General features: G+C 43.1%; 1 long non-coding RNA gene across 1 annotated transcript; it reads right to left on the reverse strand.

Annotated features, from left to right (window-relative positions):
• Positions 1-683: 683 nt before the first annotated feature.
• On the reverse strand, positions 684-16846 carry LOC122237068. The gene is made up of 3 exons (XR_006215275.1): positions 16726-16846; positions 1881-2061; positions 684-757 (listed from the first exon to the last, which is right to left on the reverse strand). It is a non-coding gene; the product is annotated as an uncharacterized LOC122237068 (long non-coding RNA).
• Between the last annotated feature and the right edge of the window lie 269 nt (positions 16847-17115).

Consider the following 17115-nt stretch of genomic DNA (forward strand, 5'->3'; position numbering starts at 1 on the left):
TCAATTGTGAGGATTATTGGCACAATCACCGTAATATAATTAATCAACCCTTGACCGCTGGTTTGTCCAAAGATTATTATAATCTTCAAGGTCTCGGAAGGGGTTCAATAAGAAGTGGCCATCTTCGCAACCTGAGATCTGAACAAACCGAAAGTAAAACAAAAGGGGGGCAGAGAGAGGTTACGATATCACCTTTATTATAACTGATAGAAGCCAGTTTGGAGGATTTAGCATCAGGTCTTTTTGCAAAGTGGGATGGCTAATACAGAGCCATACTTAGGAAGAATTGTCCCTCGTATGGGCAGCACTGGACCAAGGCAAGCTTTTTCTCGTGAGTCTCTGGTGTTGCCCATTCAGCCAACAGGTGATCGTTCTCCATAGAACACCACTAGATTTTCAGAGTTGTCTCCAGAAAGCAGTTTCGTTTAAAAAGGAGGAAAGTTGATCTGTCATTTTTTTTGGTACAAGGAAAACCATTCCAGGCAGTATTCGTGTGGGAGTATGTTTCAATTAAGATACAGCCAGTGCTGCAACAAAACAAATTCCTAAATGTATAATGTTTCAAGCACAATATAAATTGATTTCTTGTTCATGTAACAGGCCAAATCATATGTTCCTCATCAGCGGAGGCAGCTCTGCCATTTTCCACACATGGCTTCCAAGGGTGGTAGAGAAACATGTGAGGGAGGTTTTTATGGGCCAGGCCTGGAAGTGTCACTCATCATTTCCACTCACATTCAGCAAGCCGGAGACCTAACTGCAAAGTAAGATGGGAAATATAGCCCAGCTATGAGTCCGGGAAGAAGGAGAGCTCATGAATTTTGGTGAACAGTTACCAACCCCTGCCACTGGGTGTGGGGTTCATTTGGGCAGAATCTTATATTTATTTCCTGTTGCCTCCTGTGCCTGATACACGGTAGGCACTCAATACGTGCTTGTTGAATGAACAAGAAAGTGGGAAGAGCATGGGCTTCAAAATGAAAAAGGCCTAACTTCTAATCCAAGTGCTGCCACTTTCTAATTGTATTAATTTAGGCAAGTGACGTGAATTCCTCAAGCCTCAGTTTCTCATCTGTGTAATGGAGAGGAAGATAGGTTTGTGGCCTGCTTCCCGGGCCATCCCAGCCAGGTGTGGGAACGGAGAGTGATGAAAATGTGCCAGCAAAAGTAGCAGTTGTGGAATAGGCCTCTTTGACTTCCTCCCAAATGGCTCTGGGAGTGGGGAGGGGGCATGTGACATGGAGCCAGTGGCTGTCTCATGACATTCTTAAAGAGCTATAGTCATCCAAGCAGCCCATGGAGTGAGTTGACCATGTCCCTGTTACCCAGCTCTGATGTCAGGGGTAAAGTCTATTGCCCACTGGCCAAGGCCTAGGCTGAGGCTGCAGGTGCCCTATGCCTTCATGCTCCAGGTCACTGTGTGCTCTCTGTGTCTAGTCTCTCCAGAGTCCCGTGGGCTGCACTCTGCCACCTGAGCTGCCCAGCAAGCGTGCCTCAGGTCATAACATTCTGCCTCAATAGCTTTCAAGTGAAATGGCTTTGTTTGTTTCTGCTCTTTTGTGCAGTCTCAGGAGGATTAAGGCAGAACCCCCACAGCAGAGTCAGCAGATGATGTTAGTGACAGGCAGTTGACAATACTCATGACACCCCTCCCACTTCTACCCGAATATGCCCCATTCTCCGTAGAAGGAGCTATTTCTCAGGCCCTCCTTAATTCTTCAAGCACCTGGGTCCCTTCCCACCAGATTTCCAGATCCTATCCTTAAACTACTGTCTCTGAATTTAGGTTGGGTGGCCACACGGGGACCTTCCCCACCCCCATCTCTATCTGCTTTGTAGGGTTGATGTTGGGATTCAACGAGATAAAGTAGATACAATACCATACTTGGTGTTGGCATCAAGGAGGTGCAGAATAAGTGTCAGTTCTCTTCCTATTCCTTGGGAAATTTCTGGCATCACTGAAACTGATGGTTCCATCACCTGCCCCCTGAAGGGAGGCCCTGGCTACATGCATCTTTGAAGGCTGGCACAGACAGTTTCAGTGCTGCATTGCTTTGGTACCTAGGGCAAGGTCAGCAAATTCACAGTTAACAGGCAGTCTTGGATATAGGGCCTATTTTGAATTTTCTAAAATAGGAAACAGGAGGCTGATGTAGGCTAGGAGGGAGGGATATCATGAGAACAGCATATTTACACATATGATTTTTTTCCAATTAGCCACAGATATTTACTATCCAAATGGCTGTGGGAATTACTAATGAGGTGCTACTGTCCTAACAGCTGTTGTATACGAGACCCGCATTTCGGTCCTGCTAGGAAGCCAGAATTAGACCTCAAAATGACATGGCAAAAAGGGAAGAAGTTGTGAAAGAGAGACAGTATGTAAAATAAACTCATGTCTCAACAAATGTCTTCAGGCTGGAGTAGAGCAGAAGGGAAGAACAGAAAAGGAGAGGTGTTCCCAGGGACCGAGGAGTGAGCAGATGAGGGCCCACACTGGGAGGTAGTGGTCTAACTAGTTTGACAATGGCAAGTGTGGGACACTGCAGATGAGAAAGCAGGAAAGCTTTGGGATGTGTTCCGTGCGGGACACACTGACTGAAAGGAACAGAAACAACCCTGAGGTCAGAGCTTGAGGTGCTGCGTTGTGCTCCTGAGCTTACAGCACAGAACCAACAGTCAGAAGACCTGCCTCTGTCACTTTGGACAAATTACTTATCCCCTCTTGTGCTGTCTCCTCATTTGTAAAGGGTCTCTACCAGCCTCATAGCAGTTTTGTGAGGCACAAATATGGCGATTTTGGAGAAAGAGCAGCACAAGTGACAATATCCTGGACAAGTGGACACAGTACAGTTCACCATCATCGTTCTCATTGTTGCCTGCAGAGAAGCTAGAAAGGGATAGAGTTTGAGGGAGAATACAATAAATTCAATCTTAATGTTTATTTATTTATTCTGAAAGAGAGAGAGAGAGAGAGAGAGAGAGAGAGAAAGAGAAAGGGAGAACAAGCAGGGGAGGGGCAGAGAGAGAGGGAGAGAGAGAATCCCAAGCAGGCTCCATGCAGGCTCAGCATGGAGTCCATTGTGAGACTCGATCTCATGACCCACAAGACCACAATCTGGGTCAACATCAAGAGTCAGATGCTCAAGCAACTGAGCTACCCAGGCGCCGCTAAATTTAATTTTAAATGTGCTAAGATGTTGGCACAATATCCAGAAGAGAGCCAAATAGCAGCCATTGGGTGGGGGTTGGGGGGGATGAACTAAGGAGTTAATGAGTCAGGGCCATTATATCTGATAAGAACATGTTTCTATAAAGTGTCAAGTCTTCCAGTTTATTGATAACAATTTTGGAGTGTAGACTCAACTGTAGAACTAGGATTTATAATCACTTGCATGGTATCGAAGTACACACAAGACATGTGAGGATTAACGTACTGGTATTCCTGTGCTATGGAAGCCTGGATGTGGCTGCTGCAGCACTAGAAACCCTTGGTTGGAGGCTCTTTCATCAATGTCCTTGAATGTCCACCAATGTGAAATATACAGAAAACAGCAAAAACAAATAAGACTGAAATGAGAACGAAAATGGCATAAGAGTAAGTAGGAAGGAAGGAAGGAAGGAAGGAAAGAAAGAAAGAAAGAAAGAAAGAAAGAAAGAAAGAGTGGGGAGGGGCATCGGGATGTCTCAGTCGGTTGAGCATCCAACTCTTGATTTCAACTCAGGTCATGATCCCAGGGTTGTGGGACTGAACCCCTATCAGCCTCTGCACTGAGCATGGAGACTGCTTAGGATTCTCTCCTTCTTTTTCCCCACCCTGCTCAAGTGCATGTGCACACACACACACTTTCTCTCTCCAAAATAAATTACAAAATGGAAAAATAAAAAAGAAAGAATAAAGGGGGAAGTAAAAAGAGATGCTGAGTGAAGAATGTTTGTCAATTGGATACAATAATATATAAACTAGTGAAAAAAAGATTTGTATATATCTAAGAATGCAAATTAATGAGCTAGGCTGAGTATTGTGTAAAAAGTGGTGGTGACAACAGGAAACTTACTTTTCCTAAGAAAAACCTATAGGTGATCACCCTCTGTAAAATAAAGTATATTGTATGTGCATAAAAAAGCAACTACAATTTGAATGAATCCCATGAGGGTTCCTAATGAAAAGCAGAGTTCTCTTCATAAAGCAAATGGTCACTCCCATTATTTAAGTGATGGACTGGTTAATTGCACCATTTGTCACCTTGGTAGACCTTTGTTGTTGTCCTCTAGGACTCTTTAGATCAAAATAAGGATGTATGCTGAACCAGAAGTTCAACTAGAGACAAGACATTTTCCACCGTCTCTCCCAAGTGTGTCCTCTTGAGTAAGTCCCAGGAGACACCAACCACTTCTCCTTCCAAAAGTAGTCACACAGTGCATGACTAATGAAGTGAGCCCCAGACTCAGGGCCATCCTACCCTTACGCTCTGGGACAAAAAGGTGAACTAGGCAAGCCTAGTTCCCTCTCCTGGATCTTTGCACTAAAAAACACAGCAGTGGTAGCTGAAATCGCCAACTAACATTGAAGAGGCAAGGAACAACAAAAAAGCAGACTGAGCTATCAGTAGACAGAGGAAAATAGATGTGCAGAGAGAAGCAGAGAAGCCACAAGCCAACAAGATGTACCTCATTCATGCAAGGAAAAAGGCCTTCCCATTTCGATTTGAGTGTGTGGACATCCTTACCATAGTGTACATTTCCAAGAGATAATAGCTGATAATAGCTTCCACTTACTGAGCACTTACTAGGCTCCAGGTGCTGTGTTACCCACCTTTTTTTCTTTCTATTCTCACCATGTCTCTGTGAAGTAGGCAGTAAGATTACCACCAAAGGCCAAAAGAGACAGAAAAGTCATAAGCCACTAGGGAGTGGCAGAGCATCGATCCAGGTGCCCGACTCCAAAATCTATGCTCTTAACACTGCATTGTGCTCCATCCCCCTCCACACACATCCCCCCCCCACCACCACCACTGGCCCCCAGTAATTAGAATAGGCAGACTGGGCAGTTGTTCTTATTCAGAGGCCATAAAGTAGTCCTCTCCTCCTCCCACCAGCTTGAAATGTTAAAACGAATCTTACTAATTTATACCAGGAAAAAGAATATCAGATTGGATTTAAGAAACTACGCTTGCACAGTTGTCTGATAGACGAGGTAGGTGACACACCTGCTCTGGGCTCGTGCCTTCTGGGGAAGGGAAAGGTGAAAGCAATAGAGGAGCTGGATGATCAGGAAATAGAAGAAACGCTCAGAAAGTCACTCTTAGAAAAAGGTTAAGTTAAACAGTAGATTAAGAGGAAGCCCAGCAAGAGAGTAGCCAGGAGATGCTGGTGAGGGAGGATATCAAGAGGCTGAGTGGAATGTGACACATCCTGTGTGGGAGCTGAGTGGAGTGTGACACATCCTGTGTGGGACAGTGAGACTTTAAGTATGTAGGGAAATCAGACCATGCTTCCCTGTAAGCTGGGTGAGCTAAGAACTGGGCTTTCATTGAGACTGAGGGGCACACATTACCTGGTAGAACTAACATCACGAGATAAAGTGAATGAATGAATGAATGAACGATATATTTATTCATAATCAATTTATTAAGCAAGCTCTTAGTAGATTGTCAGATAAGTTTAAGTTTAAATCATGAAACCATGTACCTACAATTTACCAGCTTCGTGTGTTATATAATCTAGGATTTCCACACTCCTTAGCACACTAGTTTTGCACTCACACATTTCCTGTGTAAGTTAAGATAAAAGAAATGTAACAGAGACCCTGAAGAGGAGAGGAGGGGAAAGGAGAGGAGAGGAGAAGAGAGAAGGGAAGGGGAGGGGAGGGGAGGGGAGGGGAGGGGAGGGGAGGGGAGGGGAGGGGAGGGGAGGGAAGGGAAAGGAAGGGAAGACAAGAGAAGGGAAGACAAGAGAAGACAAGACAAGAGAAGACAAGACAAGACAAGACAAGACAAGACAGGACAAGGGAAGGGAAGGGAAGGGAAGGGAAGGGAAGGGAAGGGAAGAGAAGAGAAGAGAAGAGAAGAGAAGAGAAGAGAAGAGAAGAGAAGAGAAGGGAAGAGAAGACAGGACAAGGGAAGGGAAGGGAAGGGAAGGAAAGGGAAGGGAAGGGAAGGGAAAGGAAGAGAAGAGAAGAGAAGAGAAAGGAAGGGAAGGAAAGAGGGAAGTTAAGTCTGTAATCTGAAGGACCTGGTCAACTTCTAAAAAAAAAAAAATGCCTTTTTAAACAAAATAAGCTTAAAAAGTGCACCTTCACCCAAGATTCTAACACTATCTAGAGGAGAAAGCACGAAAAGACCTCTCTGACCTCAGCCGTAGCAATTTCTTACTTGACACATCCCCAAAGGCAAGGGAATTAAAAGAAAAAATGAACTACTGGGACCTTATGAAGATAAAAATCTTCTGCACAGCAAAGGAAACAACCAACAAAACTAAAAGGCAACCAACGGAATGGGAAAAGATATTTGCAAATGACATATCGGACAAAGGGCTAGTATCCAAAATCTATAAAGAGCTCACCAAACTCCACACCAGAAAAACAACCCAGTGAAGAAATGGGCAGAAAACATGGATAGACACTTCTCTAAAGAAGACATCCGGATGGCCAACAGGCACATGAAAAGATGCTCAACGTCACTCCTCATCAGGGAAATACAAATCAAAACCACACTCAGATATCACCTCATGCCAGTCAGAGTGGCCAAAATGAACAAATCAGGAGACTATAGATGCTGGTGAGGATGTGGAGAAACGGGAACCCTCTTGCACTGTTGGTGGGAATGCAAACTGGTGCAGCCACTCTGGAAAACAGTGTGGAGGTTCCTCAAAAAATTAAAAATAGACCTACCCTATGACTCAGCAATAGCTCTGCTAGGAATTTACCCAAGGGATACAGGAATACTGATGCAGAGGGGCACTTGTACCCCAATGTTTATAGCAGCACTCTCAACAATAGCCAAATTGTGGAAAAAGCCCAAATGTCCATCAACTGATGAATGGATAAAGAAATTGTGGCTTATATACACAATGGAGTACTACGTGGCAATGAGAAAGAATGAAATATGGCCCTTTGTAGCAACGGGGATGGAACTGGAGAGTGTTATGCTAAGTGAAATAAGCCATACAGAGAAAGACAGATACCATATGTATTCACTCTTACGTGGATCCTGAGAAACTTAACAGAAACCCATGGGAGAGGGGAAGGAAAAAAAAAAAAGAGGTTAGAGTGGGAGAGAGCCAAAGCATAAGAGACCCTTAAAAACTGAGAACAAACTGAGGGTTGATGGGGGGTGGGAGGGAGAGGAAGGTGGGTGATGGGCATTGAGGAGGGCACCTGTTGGGATGAGCACTGGGTGTTGTATGGAAACCAATTTGACAATAAATTTCATATATTGAAAAAAAAACACAAAAGATTCTAACACTATCACCTGAAGGAAATGTTTTCAAACTATGGATCATGTAATCAATGCAGTTGCTCCTGACCAGCAATTTATTTTTTAAAAGAATAAGAACTGTTTAAAATTTTTTGTTTTAATTATTCACACATACACACATGTGTACTAAATTAAGATGTAGAATGTATTTCTTGTTTTGTTATGGGTCACAACAACAACAAAAATTAGAAAAACACTGCCCTCTCCCTGGCTGCCCCATTGAGATTATTTTATTTTCTGCACATGCTCATTTTTACTTTCTTTAGTCTGAATAGTGAAAAGACTACATCTGTTTTTCAAATATAAAAGTATATTCTAATATTGAATGTGTTTTTCCAAGCAATCCTCCCCCCCTGCAACTGGAGATTCTTCTATTGCCCCAAGGGTCAAAGGTGCCCTGGTTGAGAATCCCTGGACAAGGGCAAGGGAAATCCAGATTCTTGGGTAGTCATAGCAACAGCAATCAGAGCAAGGAAGCCCTATAAATCTCTTTGGGATGTTACTGTGTTCATTTCATCACACTATTTCCAGGAAGAACTTGGAGATCAGTGGGCCACCAAGAGTCTTATAAACTGACATTTAGTATCAATGAGTTCTCAGGCTGATTAAAGTTAACAGGTGGCATTTTCAGTATGTCTCTATTCTAGAAATATCAGTATTTTAGCCAGGGTGATCTTTAAAATATTAAACGGCTGCCAGCATGGCTACTGGACAATCTGAATGAATGTTGACCATAGATAACCAATAGGTGAAGTCCACCTGAAGGTCACCCTATATTAGCAATGAAGGAAATGCATGATTAGATACCTGGCTGTCCCCCAAACAATATTTGTGATTGTAAGAAGACATCTCAGAGCAAGAGCTAGAACTGGTCAACGCCAAAAGGTATCAATGAAGTTTAAACTATTTTATTTTAATATTGAAGCTAGCAATAATCAGATGTAGTGTGGGAGAGAGCAATACACAGGCGTGAAATGATAAAAGGTCTTCAAGAAAAACAAAGATATCTGGAAACAAGAAGAAGAAGGTAAAGTAGGTTTTTTTTAAAGGTATAAAAGTCATAAGGGACAGATGGAAGAGAAAAGCAAAACAGAAGGCTCAGAAGATCCAAGATAAAGAAATGAAGATCGTATCTTACTTGATTAGCCCAAGTCTGGAAAAATAAGATAGGAGTAAGAAGAATATATCCAAGATGCCTTTAATGGAAAGAATATATATTAAGGTACAGAGACAGGAAATTGCCTAAGGTTTCCTTTTAAGACATGCAAATACCAGGGAACCCTACTTGCTGCAGGGATCTGGGATCCAGGACTAGGCTCAGAGATGAGGAAGGACTGGCCCGTGGGCTCTAACTGATGGAGTCAAGGGAAAGATAGCAAGCATGGGCAAAGCTGGAAACATGCCAGAGAGTCCCACTGAAGTGCCAGGCCAAAGGATCTGGGCTAAGAGACAGAAATAACCAGGTGCTGGGCAAAGGAACAGGAATTGAGATCCCAGGACAAGGCAAGTGGTTTACAATGACAGGTGGGAGGCAGAGCCTGGGGGTTTCCCAGGGCACTGGACTATCATTGCAGAGGATTTTTACAGGGCTATTTAGGGTGCTAAGCTGGTTTTACATAAATGTAATAGAGCCAAGCCTTAACCTCAGCAAGAAAAAATAGCCACAAATACAGCAACAAAAATAACTAACTATTCTTTGCACCCATTACGGACCTTGGTTTGAATCTCGGTTCCACCGATTACTGGTGTCTGTATGGGTCTGTCTGACGTGGTACTTAATCTCCCCCTACCCTGAGTTCTCTCTTCTTTGAAAATGCAGAGAAGATTACTTTTACACTCTCTCCCTAGATGATTACATCTGAATACGTACTAAGTGTCTATATATTGACATCTCTCAAATTCACTGTTCAACCCAAAACTCTCCTCGGTTTCAGGCTCCTGCATCCAAACACAACTCAAACTTAACAAAAGCAAAATGAAATGACTTTTTCAGAGTCGAGGATCCTGGTTCTTGTCTAAAAGTCTTCACCTCCATAAATGGTACCATCACTTGACTCCTTGATTCTTCCTTCTCAATCATACCTAACATCCAATCCAATAACTCCTAGAATAAAATCCAAAATCCTTTCCAAGGCCAAGGCCCATGTCCTATGTCCTTCCATCCTTGCCTTAAAATGAACCTGCCGTGGCCATGAAAATGCCTGAGATCTCTCTAATGGCTTCTGTCTCCCAAATCCCACCCCACCCCCACCCAGACCCTTCCACTTCTCTGCTCCCAGCCGCTGCTCCTCATTGCTGCCTTTCCAGGTTTTTCCAAGCCCTGTTTGGTTACAGGCTCTTCCAATTTTCTCCTAACCCCCCTGGCATTTATAACCCATTCGGGATGCACTTCCCTGGCTCCACCGGCCCCATACCTAAAGGCCTTGGGTAAGAAACACTTGCCAATGTGCTTAAGCTTCAGTAAGATTTGTGCACAGAACTGCATCAGGTGGTCAGAGTGGGGCAGCAGAAAAAAAAAGTACGTCGAGAGAGAATGTATTAGAGACCAAAAGGTATAGTCTTTAATGGAAAATATTGACAGCTCAGAAGGACTCAAGATCATCCTGAAGCTAAGGAGCCAGCACATCCCTGGGCTGGGCTTCTGTGTACTCCTTCTTCCTCCCCCACCTCTTCCCTTTCCCTGCTCACAGCAAAACCACAACGTGCAGCCAGTTGAGTTATCAACCACTAGTACATTCCATGAAGTAATGCAGTCCATAAAAGGCAGAATGATAAAGCATTCAAATGCAAGGCTTTTCGCCTCGATCCGTCTAATGTGTGGTTCATATCTAAACCTCAGAAACATTCAGGAAGCTGAGAAGCATTATATGCGGTAAGGATGCACAGGGAGTGGGGACACATGCTTCACTGTTAGGGCAGGTTAAAAGTGATGTAACTTTCCTTCCCTCCTTGAAGAAGGTACAAGATACAAATTCAGGAAGTAATCTTTCACGTAGGATTATGGCTCATTTTGTTTATTTTTTTAATGTTTATTTATTTTTGAGAAAGAGAGAGAGTGCGAATGGGGGAGAGGCAGAGAGAGGGGGAGACACCGAATCTGAAGCAGGCTCCAGGCTCTGTGCTGACAGCAGAGAGCCCAATGTGGGGCTCAAACTCGCAAACCACAAGATCATGACCTGAGCCAAAGTCAGACGCTTAACCGACTGAGCCACCCAGGCACCCCATGGCTCATTTTAAATGCAGCTTCCAGGTGGAAATTCTTGCATGACTGCTCTTTTTCTAGGCCCTCTAGGATAGCCAGACAGACCCTGGTTGGTTTTGTTTTTGTTTTTGTTTATATATATAATTTATTGTCAAGTTAGCTAACATATAGTATATACAGCGTGCTCTTGGCTTTGGGAGTAGATTCCTGTAATTCATCACTTACATACAACGCCCAGTGCTCATTCCAACAACTGCCCTCCTCAATGCCCATCACCCATTCTCCCTGCCCCCTCCACCCCCATCAACCCTCAGTTTCTTCTCTGTATTTAAGAGTCTCCTATGGTTTGCCTCCCTCTCTGTTTGCAACTATTTTTTTCTTTCCCTTCCCCCATGTTCTGTTAAGTTTCTCAAGTTCCACATATGAGTGAAAACATGTCTGTCTTTCTCTGACTGACTTATTTCACTTAACATAATACCCTCCAGTTCCATCCACGCTGTTGCAAATGACAGAATTTTATTCTTTCTCATTGCCAAGTAGTATTCCATTGTATATATAAACCACATCTTCTTTATCCATTCATTAGTTGATGGACATTTGGGCTCTTTCCATAATTTGGCTATTGTTGATAGTGCTGCAGTAAGCATTGGGGTGCATGTGCCCCTTCAAATCAGCATTTTTGTATCCTTTAGATAAATACCCAGTAGTGCAATTGCTGGGTCGTAGGGTAGTTCTATTCTTAATTTTTTGAGGAACCTCCATACTGTTTTCCAGAGTGGCCTCACCAGTTTGCATTCCCACCAACAGTGCAACAGGGTTCCCCTTTCTCCACATCCTCACCAACATCTGTTGTTTCCTGAGTTGTTAATTTTAGCCACTCCGACCGGTGTGAGGTGGTGTCTCAATGTGGTTTTGATTTGTATTTCCCTGATGATGAGTGGTGTTGAGCATCTTTTCATGTGTCTGTTGGCCATCTGGATGTCTTCTTTGGAAAAGTGTCTATTCATGTCTTCTGCCCACTTCTTCATTGGATTATTTGTTTTTAGGGTGTAGAATTTGGTAAGTTCTTTATAGATTTTGTGGACTAACACTTTATCTAATATGGACAGACTCTGTTTTGTTCATTGTAGTACATCCTTCAATGAGCCAGTGCCTGGCACATAGTAGACACTCATTAAATACATGTGTTGTGTAAATGTAACCACTACATGTACCCCAATGCCCTAGCTTCTCCCCGCCTTTTGCATTTTATATGTTGTTATTGTTGTTTTAGTCTATTTATTTATTTTTTGAGAGGGAAAGAGAGAACAAGTCAGGTAGGGGAAGAGAGAGGGAGAGAGAATCCCAAGCGGGCTCCGCACCATCAGCAAGGAGCCCAATGTGGGCCTCAAACCCACAAACTGTGAGATCGTGACCCAGCCTGAAGTCAAGAGCTGGATGTTTAAGCAACTGAGTCACCCAGGCACCCCTATAATTTTTTTTGTTTTGAAATAAGTATTTCAATCCTCAGAACACACTTGGTCCCTTCAAAATAACTCAGGCAACCTGGCAAGACAGGGACCCAGAGAGCTCAAATGATGAGCACAGACCATCAGAAAATACGCATAGTGCTCTTCACTCTTCTTCATTCTTCATACTTCTTGTTCGTGCTTCTAAAGAGTGCTGGAGTGGACACAGCTTTTCCTCTGATCATACATAGGAAACTGAGGCCCAGAAAGGAAGAGTAACTTGCCCAGTTTTTCTCAGGTTTATAGTGGCAGTGCCAGAACTCTTTTGGAACTTCGGAAAATGCTTGAGCTAACCAGACTCCAGACTAGGCTCTGCCACTTACAAATAGCCTGGGTAATATTTACAAGCCCTGTGGGCCTTGTCTTCCTTTATAACAAGGAATAAGCCACATGGGTGGCTCAGTCGGTTGATTTTGGCTTAGGTTATGATCCCAGAGTTGTGGCATCAAGCCCCAGCATGGAGCCTGCTTGGGATTCTCCCTCCTCCTCCTCCTCCTCCTCCTCCTCCTCCTCCTCCTCCGTCCCTCTCCCCTACTCTCTCTCTCTCAAATTAAAAAAAAAAAAAAAAAGAATAGCAATGCCTACCCACCTCATAGGAGTATTCTATTCAAAGACTGAATTAAAATAGGTTAGGATGATATAGGAAAGTGTGTACACAAAAACAATAGTTTCTTTATACCCCTTTACAATTTTGTAAAGATCGTAAAACTTTCTGTTGATTATTTAAAACAAATTGTTTTGTCTGAAAATAAAGATCACATGCACAATAAATCAGTATTTATAGCAACTTACTTTAAAAAGCATTTCAACAACGTTAATTCTTGTGTCTGGCATATATGTTATCTCCTACACTCACACACGTGTGAGTGTGCACGCACACACACACACACACACACACACACACAGGCATGCGCCTCTCCTTCCTCATTATCCAGCTTGAACTGTCAGCCTGCAGAGAGGCAGCAGACAGGGACCCAGGAAGCAAGGGTGAAGAAGCTCCCACTTCAGATGGGTTCTGAGACAATTTTCCCCTTCCCTCAGGCTGAGATATTCTGCCATCTGTTTTGATTAAACCTTTCAAAATTCAACTTGTGTTTTTCCTTCCATTCCTTTGAAATCTCCTTTAATTCAACAGTCTTTAGGCTTTCTTCCTTCCCTTAACCACCATCTGGTGCTTCTGTTAGAAAGAAAAGAAAAGAAAAGAGAAGAAAAGAAAAGAAAAGAAAAAGAAAACACATACAACAAACACTTTGAGTTCCTTGGAAGAAAGGTATAATGATGAGGATAATTTATTCCCATAGTGAGGCCCATTACTATTTCCATGGCAACAGACTGTGATGTTCTGAACATGGGACTTTGTGATCATCACAAGAACAGGATGGCAAAAGGCCCTGCTCAGACTCTTTGTCCTTGTGGATTCTTTGGGTAGTCACCCTTGGTGGCTCCCACTTGTCTACAGAATTAAGTCCAAAGGTCTTAACGTGGCATTCAAGGCCTTCTGAGTCTGGTCCAATCATTCTAGGCTCATCATCTGTTAATCCCAGAGCACCTGGTATTCTGGCCATTCTCTACAGCTCACAGTGTCCTAGATACATCACATTCTTTCATGCCTCCATGCCTTTGCCTCTGTCATTTCTCCTTATAATATCCTCCCTCTACTTCTTTTTTTTTTTTTTAACCTAATGAAATCCTCCTTATCCTAAAGGTTTAGCTCAAATGTTACCTTTTAGATGGATTCTTCCATGGCTCACCCAAACAACACAAATAACTCTTTTCTGTGCTCCCAACGTTTTTCTCAGACAGGTATGATGACACCTCACGTTTTTTTAAAGATTTTATTTTTAAGTAATCTCTACACCCACTGTGGGGCTTGAACTCACAACCCTGAGATCAAGAGTTGCATGGTGGGGTGCCTGGGTGGCTCAGTTGGTTAAGCATCTAGCTTCAACTCAGATCATGATCTCGTGGTTCACGAGTTCAAGCTCCACGTTGGGCTCTGTGCTGCCGGCTCAGAACCTGGAGCCTGCTTCAGATTCTTTGTCTCCCTCTCTCTGTGTGCACCACCCCCCCCACTCATGCTTGCACGCGCTCTCTCGCTCTCTCTCTCTCTCGCTTCAACTCAGATCATGATCTCCTGGTTCATGAGTTCAAGCTCCACGCTGGGCTCTGTGCTGCCGGCTCAAAACCTGGAGCCTGCTTCAGATTCTTTGTCTCCCTCTCTCTGTGTGCACCCCCCCCCCCCACTCATGCTCGTGCTCTCTCTCTCTCTCTCTCTCTCTCTCTCAAAAATAAATAAACATTAAAAAAAAGTTGCATGCTCTTCCAACAGAGCCAGCCAGGTGTCTTGACACCTAACTTACAAAAAGAAGTTATGTTTATATCTCTTGTATTTGAATTTGGATTATTTGCTGTTGGGATCTGTGCCTGTTTCATTTTTTATACCACTCCAATTATTTCACATGATTTCTCAGAATGTCCTAAGGGTTATATGGGCAGACATTTTATCTGCATTTTACCATTAAGGTTTGGAAAATGTAAGTGACTTTGATAGCTAGCTAGTGGCAGAGCCAGAATCTCACTGATAGAATGGGAGGAACGTGGACTTTGGAGTCAGGCATATTTGGGCTCTACCTGAACTTCCCTTCCTCTCTAACCTTCCGTTTCTTCACCTGTCAAATGAAGCGCACATGAAATCACACATGTGAAGGTGCTTGACACATAATCACTACTCAAGTCATGTTAGTTTTCTTCGTTCCCCTTTCTAGTAGCATCTAGAAGCAAAACACAATTTTTCTTCCATTTTTGTTTCCTAAATTTTTATAAGGTGCTGAAATTCAGATGAACAAGCAAATGAATGTCTTTAGCATCTCCTAGAGAAAAATCTTTGCTTTAATTCCCTTATCCGTAATCTGCTTCAATAACGGAAGCTACCTAGTAGAGTTGTAAACATTAAAGGAAGCAACCTATAGATACACGAGGCTCTCAGCACATTGTTTGACATGGAATAAGTACTCGGGATGTTTGTGATTACGTGATTACTATTACCTCATTAGCATTAGCATTATTTTTTTTTGCATGACGGAACAATAGGCCATGTGAGAATTACAAAAATTAGCAAGACTGTCTCACGACTCTGTCTTCAGGCTTTTCCTACGGCAGCCTGCCTCTGTACTCCAGACTTCTGCACAGTCATTTCCTTCTATTAGATTGGAGGTTTTAGATAGGGCTTCTGTGCCTTATCTGCAATTCTTTTTGTTGGGTGGACCCAAAACAAAGCCTTTCAGAGAAGAAGGCTTCAGTAAAATGCTGAAAGGTATTTCTCCAAAGTGAGCACTAACAAAGCCTCTAGCTTTCTCGCCATCATTAAGATGTTAATTTTCAAGGGGTACCTGGGTAGTTCAGTCAGTTGAGCAGTTGAGCTTCCGGATCTTGATGATTTCAGCTCAGGTCATGATTCCAGGGTCATGGACTTGAGCCTGTGTCAGGCTCCACAATGAATGCGAAGCCTGCTTAAGTTAAGATTTTCTCTCTCTCTCTCTCTTTCTCTCTCTCTCTCCTTCTGCCCCTTTCCTATACTCTTCAAAATAAAAAATAAAAAATTAAAAAAAAATTTAAGATATTAATTTTCAGTGGTAGCCTATTGGCAGGGGAGAGCCATTTTTTTGAAGGTTGTACGCATCTATAGGTCACCGGACCAAGCTTTTTGATCCTTTAGACACTTAAACTTGTAGCTTTTCTATGTAATGTTTCCTCATAGAACATACACAATTCCCAGGTTAGAAGACAGACAGACAGACAGTTCCTGATCTCTGGGGAATGCGGGAGGGTCTAAAGAAATTGTGTCCTGGAAAACATATCCACCGGGTATCAAGCACAGCACCACCCAGATGATCCAGGGGCAGGATTACTTAGTCATTCAGCGTTTACTTTATGGAGTACCTCCTTCATTTTAGGCTCAGTGTTGAACTGAGCAATACCATGAAATCCTGCTTAGCAACCTGCAGTCCCTTCTCCCACCCCCCATCACCAAACCAACCACCTAATGGGAAAGAATATTACTACCTTCAGATAAGGGAAATATGGTTCAGAGTTTTTAAGTGACTTGCCCCAATATCACAAGCATAAATGACAGAAGGAGTTAAACTTAACCCAACTGTCTGAGATGCAGGGCTCACACACTCCCTGATACATCTCCCTGGATCCTGGGACCACTTACAGATTCTCCAAGATTCATTGCTGGGGATCACACCCCAGTGGCAAGTGCTGGCCCGTCTGTCCCCTTTCTTATGGTCTGTCATGCTACGGTTAGAATCAGAGTTAGCTTTGTTGGCTCTCCTTCTGGCCAGCACTTAGACTATGGTCTCTGGTCTGTGCCTTCTTAGGAAGGCACACTCAGGGTGCAAAGGATAAGAGGGAGGAGATTTGTGGTGTGTCCTTTAATTGCTTCCCTTTTAGAACTACCCCCCCAACTTTTTTTTTTTTTTTTTTTTTTTTGGTTACAGCTGGGGTAGGGTGGGGGGCATTGATTGTGACTCACCACACACTTTGAGAGGCTCTGACTCATCTCAGCGCTGGTGTTCTTCCAACTCTGTTCAGAACACTGTGGGTGCCCTTCCCCAGCTGCCCAGAGCAGCCAGACCCGTTCAGATGTGCTTGCTTCAGCCCTAAATGACACCAAGTTCATTAGTAAATTAGACACACACACAAGAATCAAAGACTCCCCAGCAACCAACAGGGCTTAGGCAAGTTTTAGACTGCGTTGAAGCCAAGATTAATGTGCAATACCATTAGAATTAATTAACTGCTTTGCATTCAAGCATGCAGTTTACATTTGCATTGGTAGTATTATTGATAGTTAAAGGTCTGTCTTAAAGTTAAAAAACTTACAAACATTAACTAGAAATATTAAATATTAGTAGTTGAAAGT

Source organism: Panthera tigris, chromosome A3 (assembly GCF_018350195.1).
Source record: "Panthera tigris isolate Pti1 chromosome A3, P.tigris_Pti1_mat1.1, whole genome shotgun sequence".
NCBI lineage: Eukaryota > Metazoa > Chordata > Mammalia > Carnivora > Felidae > Panthera > Panthera tigris.